A 13738-nucleotide genomic window follows, 5' to 3' on the forward strand; every position below is an offset into this window, starting at 1 on the left:
GATTTTAATTTTTCCTTGAATATTGCTTTTATTTGTTTGCTTTATTTGTGTCAGATTTAACCTAAAAGTAAAAAAAGAACATTCCATAACGATAGTAATAAACTTTGCACTCTATGCAACAATTTCTACGAAAGACGTCAACGTTGCAACAAAAGTCGTGATATGCCGTGGTTATCCGTCACCAGCTAGAAAGTGCAAGGTTTATGCTAATTGGCCCCCCTGCAGGGCTGCAAGGAGAACCCAGAAATTTCGTGTTAGAGGAAGTCAGGTCGCCTAGTTTTAGTGTTTTCAGTTTATACCGTTAACAGCGAGAAAAACAGTCCACCTGCAGTTTTGCACGCATATAAACTGCACACGTCGTAAACTGACTTTTTGCAGTTTTAGCGTTGTTTTTCCACCTGCCACCCACGCTTTATCATGTCACTTACCACGGTTTTTCCACCTTGAGTCCTGCCCAGCTGACGCGGCGAGTCAATGATGAATAAAGTTGAATAACCAGAGGCAGCGGAAGAGAGTAGATAAGTCGATGCAAAGTAGCAGAAGCGACGATGGTAAAACTCTAATAAGTTGCCTGAAACATTACTTAAACAGTTACCGAGAGAGGTCGTGCTTGAAAATTTTTCTGCCAGGGAAATACCCTATTTGTATCTATATATCGATCGGAAGGCCGTAAACTATCGCTGAACGGTGTAAAGAGGTTGCACGTCCGCGTCAATTAATAGGAAAGTATGGTTTAGTGGTTTTGAGAAGCTACAAAGATTACGTGATCCTGATAAATTGAAGCTATCCAGTGACGTAGTTTCTGGCAGATGGACAATCGCAACTTGATGGTCATGATTTATTTAAAGCAGGTTTTACACCGCAGTTTGATGTCAAAAATATTGAATAAAAATATTTTTTCACCCTGTAACTGTCAAAATAATGGAATTATAGTAAGTTTAAATAAACACTGTCTAATTGGAACTATTGTCGAAATTACTCTTTATCGACAGAAAGACCAAACGGTCGATACTCCTTTTCATTGTTATGAAATAAATATGAGTTATACAGGGTAATTCAAATTCGACCCTCACCATTGGGATCTCAGAAACCATAAGAGATACGAGAAAGTTTAAATTGGGGCAAAGTTGCGCAATTTAAAGCTCAACCAAATGCTGTTTTAAAAATTTTAATTTTCCGAGTACTTCCGAAGATATCCGAAAAAAACTGAAAATTTGATTTTTTGTTTTTATTTATTTCTAACCTTATTTGAAGAGATATCCCAAAACTAAAAGCATCTTTTCATTGCCACTTTTTCCTAGCTATTCGACGATGGATTCAAATTTGCCACACGACGTTTCGTTTTCTGTCAGTCATCATCAACTTTCTTTTTTCTTATGGGCGCCATATTGGATTTTTAGCCCACCAAATAGTACGTTTTATTCTGATTTTAGTGATGTATAATAACTTATGATTTGCTTCATAAATAACAAAATAATTCAATAAAAACTATTTTTACTTTAGTTATTGGCTTTGAGTTAATGGGCCGTTTTACAAAATGTCATTATTTGACAGTACTTGTCAAACACGATAATTCGGACGATCATTAGAGCGTCAATCATAGTTAAAAATGTATCTAGAAAAGAAATCCCCGCAGAAAATGTTATTATTATACAAGCATTGCTGAACTATTTAGGTTAATCAGAAAAAGAGATTTGTTAGCATTATCTTTAACTTAAAAGGCTTATTTATGTTTCCAAGAGAAAGATCATTATTTTAGGAACTTCATTTTTTGTCAAATTTCAATTTTTTATAATGTTAAGTGCAAGTTTATAGTTATTTATACAGTAAGTGACAAACCATTTTTTATTCATTCATATTTATTCGAGTAAATAAACCGGTTTAAGTCACGTGTCTTATACAGTATTTTATTAAATTTCGACTTTTTATATTAAAAAAAAAACTAAAATTACAGTTCTATTAAATTTGCACCGCGCCCCGTAGATGTAACATTGATGTTTGTTTGTTTACATCTGTAAATAGGCGAATGTCATTCAGAGTGATTTAATAATTATTTATACAGCAAGTGACTTAAACCATTTTTTATTCACGAAAAGAACAACTAGGTCCACAAGCGTAGCGAGTGGCCTAAGCTGTTCGAGTGAATAAACCGGTTTGTCACGTGTACACCTTTGTGACTAAGTATGTTCAGGCCAATTGCGTGTGACAAGTACTACCAAGTAATCTTCATAAAACGTCTCATTAACTCAAAGCTAACTAAGGTAAAGTCTCTAAAAGCTCTAATGATCGTCCGAATTATCGTGTTTGACAAGTACTGTCAAATAATGACATTTTATAAAACGGCCCATTAACTCAAAGCCAATAACTAAAGTAAAAATAATTTTTAATGAATTATTTTGTTATTTATGAAGCATATCATAAGTTATTATACATCACTAAAATCAGAATAAAACGTGGGCTAAAAATCCAATATGGCGCCCATAAGAAAAAAGAAAGTTGATGGCGGCTACCAAAAAACGAAACGTCGTGTGACAAATTTGAATCCATCATCGAATAGCTGAGAAAAAGTGGCAATGAAAAGGTGCTTTTAGTAGTGGAATATCTCTTCAAATAAGATTAGAAATAAATAAAAACAAAAAATCAAATTTTCAGTTTTTTTCGGATATCTTCGGAAGTACTCGGAAAATCGAAATTTTTAAAACTGCATTTGGTTGAGCTTTACATTGCGCAACTTTGCCCCAATTTAAACTTTCTCGTATCTCTTATAGTTTCCGTTATAGTTCTATAGTATAGTTATAGTTCGAATTTGAATTACCCTGTATATACAGGGTGGTCCAAATTGATTGTAGGATATGTATGTTATATAAACTCCAGTCGAAAAGTGACCTCTAGCGGAGCTATCAAACTGTAAAGGTGAGGCACCAATACAATTTTTTCAATTTTAAATTCTAAACGAAAGAAGTTCCTTAAATGAAATTTGGTATACAGGTGTGCTATGTTGAAGTGTTCATTTGGAATTTTTTTCAAATCTTGAAAATAATCTGAACAGCTACGAGAGCCGTTCAACAAGTTTAACAGCTTCAAATTTCTATAGGCTATAATTTTAGGACATTCTGATGTGGCACATGTGATATGCCCATACTTTTCCTCAGATAAGTTTATTTTGACATTTCTTTTCATTTTGCATAGTTTTTCAGATACAGTCATTTTAATACACTTGTGCGTAAATAAAAAAAAACATTCTTCTGTACGGAATATTAAAAATAAAATAAAAATTTCCAAATTGTCACTTCAAAATGGTGACAAATTTTCCAAATTTCATTTAAGTTTTTATTGACTAGGATTTAAAATAAAAAAAGCTGTTTTTTGAGGCACATATTTTAGTGTTTGCTAGCTCTGCTAAAGGGCGCTTTTCGACCATAGTAGTATGACATTTTCGAGTTTATTTTTTATGTACTTTCCACCCTTTAAGTATCCTACAATCAATTTGGACCACCCTGTATATACTCTTTATCTTGAATTAAATCGGTTATTTAACATTTTTTATTATAAACACTCTCTCTCTCATGCTATACAGAGTAGTCAAATAAAAATTCAGGGACGGCAAATTAATATGTATAATCACCGTGTAACTGTCAAGATTTCCTATTTGTCGTTTTTACTGATTTTGTTTGCCATAGTGTTTCACTGACAACTGTCAAAATATCCAAAAGACCATCAAACTATGACAACACACTTGAAAGCTAACATACCCCAGTAAAACGGGAACCAAAATATTTTATTTATTTTAGTTGTATATCTCTGAGAGTTCTGACGTATGACAGTTTTACTCTAGCAAATGTCAAAATTTGCCTCAGTATTTTGATAGGTTAGTGGATCATATAGTGACAGTTAGCTGGTGTAAACCACTAGATAAAATTGTCAAATTCATGATAGTAGAAAGCTATAAAACACACTTGATTATTAATACTTTATTGTTACCTCCATGATTTACGTGGATGACACTTGTAAGTTCATACATATGACAAAAATGGCAAAAATGACTTCTGATCTTCTTTATTACTAAACAAATTAACTGATTCCCCAAAAGGATTTATCTTTTATTAATCCGTTTGGTGAACCGGTTTCGACCTATAAGGTCATATTCAGTATTCAGCACCTGAATAAAATTAATAAAAGACTTGCACTTTGAAACGCAAGAAGAATACACCCTCTTTTTGGTGAACAACCTAAACAAATTAAGATACTATGATGTTTTTCAAAGAAGATTTTCATGTTTTTGACATATCTGCAGATTGTTGTAAAAGTTTTACTTCATTTCCAGCAAGTTTAAAAAAAACTCACTGATGCAGTAAGTTTTATTCCTTATTTAATAATAACCTCTATTTTAGTTACGTTCGTAACCTAAAACGTACTCTAAGTAATACCTAATTTAGTAGTAAAGAGTAAAAAGTTAAGTCAGAGAATTTACCTATACAGTCAATCTCCGAACGGTCAAAGCTGTAGAAATCATTATATAGGTACAGTATTCAGGATGATTAAGAAATTTTAACATTAAAATATCAAAAATGCAACAAAAACAAGTACAAATGCTTATTAGGACTTAAACAGTAAATTCTTTTCGTTGGTAGAGGCTGTTTTTATTAACATTTTGCAGCATTAACAGCTTTGACTTAAAAGTTTGATTGGGGTAAAATGAAATCACATTGTGCTCCAAGAGGTTTATGAATTGATTTGTGGATAAAATAAATGATGTCCAATTACTTTGCTTTAAAACTTTTGGTGTAAAAACCGCTTAACGCTTCTTAATTGTTACAAAAAAAAAACCAACAAATACCACTGAATATATTGTTGATTACATGAGATAACAACTATTTCCAGCTCTGGTTGCATGCAAAAACACACATACTCATGGTGTTCGCTCTAAAAAAAAGATTATCAACTAAAAGCAGAGATAATATGCAACTAATTATATGCCGATAACAGAATGGAAAAAAAACCGATTTAAGTGCGAACTGAGGTAGCGCAGGTCCAGCTTTGGTGTTGATTTTTTTCCTTTTTCTATCCTTGGAAAAAACGAAAGCGACATTCCGGCCATTTTTCCCGTATTTTACAAAATGTCGTCGGCATCCTATATAAAATCTAGCCGGGGTGATTGTGTGCAAATGAGCAGCGAGAAATCCCACAAAGGATGCCACTGAGCCTGGTAATTAAATGTCGTCTGTCTAGTTCTTTTTCATTGTCGGCCACTTTAACTGGGATATTATTCGAACTATTTTCGATGGTTCGATGCTGTTTGATGGATATTTGAGTGCAAAAATGTTGATGCAATTTAATGTCGGCTATCTAAGAAACAGAAGTGATTAAATTTTATATTAAGTGGTAACTTTAAAAGTTTAAACAGTAATCTAGGAAAAGTATACAGACTATTTACAAAACAATAAGATATCAAAAGCCTGAGGCTCAAATTAAATAGAAAAATTATTGGCGAAAACTGTTAATACATTTCGGTCTTCATGACAAGGCAATGTAATTTTTTGAATATTTTTTTAAATAGATCTTCCCGAAATAACAAAATTTGGTACAGTAGTATACAAGATAATATGATAGCTCGTCGGTGTCATTGCGAGCTTATTTCGAACAAAATGGGTAGAATTTGTCAGTTTAGCAAGATTGCGAACACATTTCAAATCAAATTGGCAGAAGTTGTAAGTGTGCCAACATTGTAAACACATTTTAAACCAAGTTGGTTGAATTTGGCATCGGTGGCAAAATTTGTTAGTTTGGAAACACTGCAAAGTTTAGCAGCATTGGATAGACATTTTGAACCAAATGGTAGAATTTGTCAGTTCGGCAACATTGCGAACATGTTTCAAACAAAATTAGTACAATTCGTCAGTGTGTCAACATTGCAAGCAAAATTCGATACAGATTGATAGAATTTGTCAGTTTGGCAACATTGCAAATACATTTCGAATCAAGTTGACAGAATTTGTTATTTTGGCATTATTGCAAACACATTTTAAACCAAATTGGTTGATCTTTGTCAGTTGCAAACACATTTATAAGCAAGTTGGTAGAATAGTGACTTTGGTAACGTTGGCAACATATTTCCAATAAAATTGGTAAAATTTCTCAAATTGGCAACATTGCGAACACGTTTTATACCATATTGGTAGAATTTGGCAGTGAACCAACATTACAAATACGTTTTAATCTAAATTGATAGAATAGTCAATTGCCAACATATGATAAAATTTTGTCAGATTGGTTACATTGCCAACGCACTTCGAACTAAACTGGCAAAATTTGTCAGTTTGGAAACATTCCAAATATATTTCGAACCAAATTAGTTAAATTTGTAAGTTTGGCAAAATTTGAACACGTTTAATACCAAATTAGCAGAATTCATCAGTGAATTCAACATTAAGACATTTCAAACCAAATTGGCCAACATTTAAAACACATTTTAAAACAAATTGGTTGCATTTTTCAGTTTGGATACATTACGAACACATTTCGAACCAAGTTGGCAGAATATAGTCAGTTTGGCAACAGTGCTAAAATATTTTTTACCAAATGGTTTGAATTTGTAAATTTGGTGGTGGTTTTCGGGATATTGACTACTATACATTGGAATTTTCACTATTTGGAAGACTATAGCAGGCAAACGGTTAAAGATGAAACAAAACCGTTTACATGTTCTTATCCTACTTTTTTGAGATCTACCTTACTATGGTATTGTCAAAATGTTCAAAAAAAATAAAATTTTCAGTTATTTTTTGTATTTTTTTAAAATACCATCATAACCTAGATGTTCTTATGAAATTTTCATGCGCTATGGATTTTATTAGTCTATGGATAACCATTGAAATAGGCTTTCCATCGATAAGCAACATTGGTTGGTTGTTTAAATAGTTTGGCTTCTAGAAGACAGAGTTTCATTTGAACTTGAGAAACTGCCTTATTTGACTGAAAAAGTATGGACTTATAAATAATGATAGATAGTCAATGAAATGGAAATCCCCATACATGCATCACCAATTTGATTTACCGTGTATATGGGGTTTTCAATAGACTTAAGATAACTTAAGATAGTCCACACAGAAACTTACCAGGGGAGTTCAATCATCTTTCAAACTTCTTCAAACATAAGCTAAATTTTTTCATTATGTCCAGCTGTTTAGTAGGTTAATCTTGTTGTTTTTTTTTATCCAATTTCTTCTCTTACTGCTTCTTTTTCCGTTTTCTTTCATTTTGTTTTAATGAAAACCATTAAACTATAATTTCAGTTTAAACTTTATTCGACTACCTACTTCAATATAATACGTTAAACTTCCGAAAAATTCTGTCTATTTATTAGCTGATAGCTTGTCTATATATTCCACAAGAAATAACTCTTCTTTGACACATCTGACATAACACAGCAACATAACACGGAACCCATGTAGAGGAATGTTCAATCGGAACCGCCGAGAACGTAAATTTTAACTAACATTCCACATTGTCGTTCGAAACGATCTAACGGCGGCAATTAAATCGTAAGAAACAAATTGATTGCAAGCAAAGGAGCCATTACCTCTCAATTTCTTAAAATTAATAGACCGCAGCTTTTGTTTTGTTTATAAATGAGCGCCATAACGCCCCGGCTTGTTAACATAAAATTTATTCTCTTCGATCTATAGAAAGAGAGAGTAGCAAATCCCCAATAAGTCAAATAAACTACAGGCATAGGTTCTAGTTAATTTAATATTTAATTGTGTGTTATAGGCTTAAAGAACCGTTAGGTGAGTGTACCTTGTTTGTTTTAACCCACACAATACAATTTGCCTTAGGTCGCTTTCAAGTTGAAGTGTCATGTACTTAGTTTTCTCGTTAAGTGATTAGAAGAGGATGCTCAAAACATTTTTAGTTAAATACTGCTGCAAAATTAATTTTTTTAAAATATTATTTACCTACGACCTCAGTGTAAATATCTAATTACGTATAAGTTACGTAATGACCCTCTTTGTACCACAGCTGTAAAGAAAGCGCAAAGTTTTAAGATCGGCCAAATACTAACGGTTCTAATGCTCCAGAAAATTGATTTTGTTTCGATTTTTTGCTTTATCAAAGTATATTAGATGGATATCATCGCGTAGTGCATTGTTTATACAGTTTTAAAGTTTTAAGTATAAATTCCGGTTCGTCTAGAAAAAAAAAATATTTTTCCAAATTTTATATAAATATCTCCCTGGTACATCCTCGTATCTCCTCTTACTTTTTCGTATCTTCCTGTATTTCTCCAGAATATCCTGGATATCCCACATTTCCCTAGCCAAAAATCAGAACATATCCTCGGTGAGGAACCCCTCGGTTCTATCACACTAGTAAAAAGTACAAAAGCAATTTGCAATAGCAAACTCATCAAGTAATACTACCGAAAGTATTACTTCTAATACTAATAATAATTCAACTGAGGTGTATAATAGCAATAATGTAACACTTGCCTAAGTCTCAACAAGCAATAAAACAGATACACCATTTGTTCTTAATAACTGTAATATCACCATAAATCATTATTTTAACAACAACAGTAACAATTAGATAGCATGTTTTTGAGAAACTTTTTTATTTCATTATTATTTTTTCTTTAGTAGCATATTTTTATGAAATATGAAAGTTATCCGGGCTTATAAGCCATGGTCCAAAGGAATTTCTTCCTGGTAGAACCAGACGTGAAAGCTTTCCTAGTCTGATAATTCCTATGATTAGTACAAATATGATATTAATAGGATAAAAATATATTTTTTCTAATTTTGGCATATAAAGTGACACTTTTCAAAACTGATTAGAGTGACAAAACGTTTTACTTTTCGTAACTAGTTATTCTAAGATCTAAGGCATTTTACGCACTCATGGAATTACACTAACTATTGAACTTTTTCTATATCGTGCGTAAAATGCTTCTTACAGCACTAGTTACTTAATATACTATAATGAGTCTGTTTGCCCTGTCGTCTTCTCCTCCAACGAGGAATTTTTTTATATTTACTTACATTTTGCATCTTAATTATTAGTTTTTTTCGGCTTATTTCGATAAAGTTTTTATTAAGAGTTTTTCAAAAATAACAATTGACAAATTTTGAGTCAAAATTTAAATAAAACTTAATTATAGAGTTTAAATTCACTTTTAGAGAGTTTTAATTTATTATTAGATTGCATAATTTAGTTGAATACTCGGTTGAATATACGAGCTCTAACAACTCAATGTCATGTTTATTTAATTAAGACAATACCTTAATATTATTTTTAGCAGTAGTTTTTCATTATGACGCTATATTTTCAAAAAAGCGTAATTTTCCTACTCTTTTGTGGTTTGTAGAAAATGTCATTGTTTTTTTAAGTGTACATTTGTTATGAATGTAAAGCTACATTTTGGTTTAAAAAAAATCAAGTATGCTTTCGTCGCTTCTTCTAGTTTGCTTCTTTATAATTATTGTTTTTGATCATTGTTTATTACAGATTTAGCTTAAACGACGATTATTATTATATCACATTATTTACTTATACAGGGTGCCTCTGAAATAATGTCACATAAACTATAAAACTTCCTGTAACTCTTTTCGAGATAGAGGTTGTCAAAGTTGAAAATATAATACTGTTTTTTTATTCGTTTCTAGTTGGTTTTGCTGTCTCACGACACAAAAAAGGTTTGTTGGGAAAATGAAATTTTGCACTATTTTCAACTAAGTTGAAAATAACATTAACCTAGTCGTCCCAACACAAGACCACTGACTTAGGCTCGGTCTTGATATCTAAAACACCTAACGTTTCAGTGGAAAGTCTACCACCCTGTTCATAGAATCTAAGAAATAAAAAACAACGGCAGAACACAGTAAACAACAACTTAATAAATATTAAGCCTGATTGTGGTGCAATTTAGAGGAAAAAGACAAAAAACAACTAAATTGCACTAATTATACATATACAGTCTGTATCATCTTTGATGAAAAAATTTCATATACAGGTTGTCCCAAAATTGAGATATGACTTTCGAGTTGACATTTTCAAATGAGAATATTTTGTTGCAACTATGGTTTACAACTACGTAAAGTTCTGGGTATTTTTTCATGGAGCATATCTTATGTCGATATTCAGCTGTTTTCGACGAGGTTTTCGAGAAAATAACGGTTCAAAAATGTTTTATTGGAAATAGTGTTCAATAATAAATAAATTAAGTAAAATAATAAAAAATAAAAATAAATTATTCTTTTATTAAGTATTAAATTATTTATTATTAATTCCTAATTTGAGCGAAATTTTCGTTCACTTTTTCGAAATTTTCCATAACTTGCTTATTTGACAGTTAACGACCAAAATGATTGAAGTGAAAAGATAGCTCAGGTCGTAAGCTATCCAAAACTATGCTCATTTAAGTTAATAGGTTGCACGATTTGGCCGCTAGAGGGCGTCAAAGTCAAGCTTCACAAACCTCAAAGTGATTGAACCACTTTTGCTTTAATAAAATAATTCAGTTGTTTGAACAGTTACAACAAAAGGTTTTTGAGATATTTCCCGGAAACTAAAAATTGTTTTTCACTTTTTTGGGACATCCTGCACTCAGCCGCTAATCTGAGACACCCTGTATCGCCCTGACATCCATCCATTTTGCCCTAACTGTCACGGTTTTGGGGATGACCTGAAAATTATGTCAATTTTGACGGTTGTCAGTGCGTGGCACCCTTAAAAAATGACATTTTTATAAATGACACTTTACGTCATTTTTGTATCATTAACTTGAAGGAATTCAGACAGTGAAAGTTTATTTTAAAAATTCAAATTTTTTCTCTAAATAAACTCTTTTTTTTTTTAATTTTTCAAGGACAAACGGTGCCTGGTACGAAAAAAGAGCATTGAAGGTAAAAGTTGCTGCTTCAGGATACGTTTGTGGTAAAAATTTCATACCTCTAACTTGAAGCGTTCTTGAGATATGTAGCAAAAACTACAAAAAAGCAAGGTTAACTTTGATGCCCTCTAGCGCCTGAACCGAGAAAGTTAGCCATGTTCGCTCAACGTCACGTGAGAGCACCATTCATTGGCTTTCCTTTGATATATACAGAATGGTTCAAATAAGTGAGTTATTCCCGATTTTCTGGATAAGTGCACGCAAATTTTGCTCAAATTAGGAATTTCTGCTCGATTTGAGGGGCGGCCAATCAAGACTGCTAGAGCAAAATCAGTTGATGATCGATACAGACACTTTACATCAAGTAGGACTAGAATTTGATGTAGATTCCAAAAATCGAATAAAAAATTAATCATCCCATTTGAAAAATTATTTTTTTATGGATAGTATCTCAATTTTGGGACATCCTGTATATCTATTTTTAACATACGTGTCCGAGCATTTTACTGAAAGATGAGAATTTCCTGAATTTTAATCGAATTTATTCCATACTTTATGGACACACTGTATAATAGTATTATCTAAAGACCGCAAAGTAGTTTGGTGGCCTCTCCAGTTCTTCAGAAACTCCAAATCAAGTGGATTCGAAAACAGCTGGCCAAAATAAGTTTGTTTTTGACATTAATGTTAATGTTAATATTAATTCCACATAAAAACTATAAAATCGTAGGGTGGTATGTATTGTGATTCCGACTACAGCCTAAACTGGTCAAATATAGAAAATTTTGATAAAAATAGGTACTGACTTTGCAGGTAAGCGTAGTGTTGATGAGTTTAATACACGACAGTGTATTAGAAGGTCTTTAATCCACGCCAAATAGACGTATTAAACCTTCATAATATACCGATCGTGGATAAAAACATTTTTATTTTATAGCATTGGTCGGTAGGTGTGAGTTTATCAAAGATGTTTACTTGTAAGATATTTATGTGCATTAATTTGACAACTTCTGGCTTTTTAAGCTAACATCTTGTGCGTGCCCGCTTGATTAATTGTATGTACCTTCTAATGCCGTACGTGCCTTTTACAACATTCCTCCTTTTAAACTTTGACTATCAAATAATCGTAAACACCCACCTGTCTGAACACTTTTAATAATTACTCTCGAAAAGGACTCGAATTTGACAATAAACCTTTTTTAAGGTTGTAAAGCTTTGTCACCTGTAAATATTTTCAAAGTTCACGACTGGGACAAACGGAATATTGCCTTACACAGCAAATTCAAAGATGTTTTTTAAAAGCAGTTCACCCGCGATCGCTCTCGATAAAACCGAACAAGAATAAAAATCCTGTTACTTTATTTAGATATCGTGCATGTTATTAGGAAGATGTCGAAACCGGTGCCGGATTAAACGGTTCTTCAAAACGTCGTTAGTAGAAAAAAAAATTTGTTAGGCATCAAACGCACTGAAAAATCCACGTCGCATTTTTAAGCTTTTTTTCGTCCTGGTAATGACGCCTTTCCACGTGGTTTCACACGTTCGAGCTGTCAATGTGACCCGTTAGGCCTAAAAACAGTCCCGCTTAGGCGATTTCAGTATTAACGACCCAATTTAGAAGACAATAGACTCAAAACAATAAAAAAGTTAATTTGATTTGAAATATGCGTACGCGAGCAGTTTTTCGGGCGCCTGTTTATATAGAGAAAGTTTCTTGTTTGTCGCACTGATTTGGCCCGTTAGCCTATTTGTGCACTCCACCATTCTGACATTCGTAAAGATGGTTGGTTTATGCGTGAATTTACATAAATATTCAAATTCAATGGTATTGAACGTGTCGATTCCTTTTAGGGACGACATAAATTAAGTATTCTGCTGCTTTGGTACCAGAAAATAACTAAAGAAAAAACGACTAAAACTGAGAAAACTCCTTTATTTCGATGTATTCATGTTGGAATGTCAGTAGCGTGGGTGTTGTGACAGCAAACCTCGATAGTATAGTTTACATTTTGATAGTCCGTTGCATTATTTTTAAAGTAGGAATGGGTTTTTGTTAGTTTTTTCGGTCGATACTTGAAATAGCATCATGCACATTAAGAAGAATCTATGATAAACCCTACAGGTGTTAAATAGTGGAAATGTTCTTGGTTGGTAGATGAGATAGAGAAAGATACTTTGTAACTTTTCTGTCGAGACAGCAAATGAATACAGTTAAATCAAAAAAAAACATTGTTAATAATGAGATATAAAAATTATCGTCGTTTGAGGTAAATCTGTTATAAACAATGATCAAATAAGATAATTATAAAACGACAAAAGACATGAGATTACAGAAGAAGATTCCAAACAAAAATAAAGTTTTTCATTCATAACGATTGTATGTACTTAAACTTAGTGCCTCTTTCACAACGGACGTTAATATAAGAAAAACGTAAATTTCATTTTTTGAAATGTTATTTAGGGGATGATTAGTTGGAATTCATAAAATAATGCGGCATTTGTATGTAAAAAGTTATATTTTTTTTTTACGTTAAAATGTTGCTTCTCCGTAGATATTGCAAACTGAACAAAAAAAAAAAGGGTTTAAAACAAATTAATTTTATTTTCAACCAGGTATGTAATAACGTTATTTCTTATGTGTAAACCAGGTGGAAAGATGAAAATTACCTGCTTTTACTTTTCACCCGGGTGGAAAGTACTCACTTTCCACCTGGGTGAATGTCAATATGCGTTTTGTCATATCTGGGCTTACTTTTTATAGTTAAGAGACTGTGCCGCCACCTCTCCAACAGCTCGCAGCTCGGTGATGATGAGTAACATCTGCGTCTTCACAAATCTCCATGTTAAAAG

The sequence above is a fragment of the Ips typographus genome, linkage group LG1 (assembly GCF_016097725.1).
Source record: "Ips typographus isolate SLU linkage group LG1, UJ_Ityp_2.0, whole genome shotgun sequence".
Classification (NCBI taxonomy): domain Eukaryota; kingdom Metazoa; phylum Arthropoda; class Insecta; order Coleoptera; family Curculionidae; genus Ips; species Ips typographus.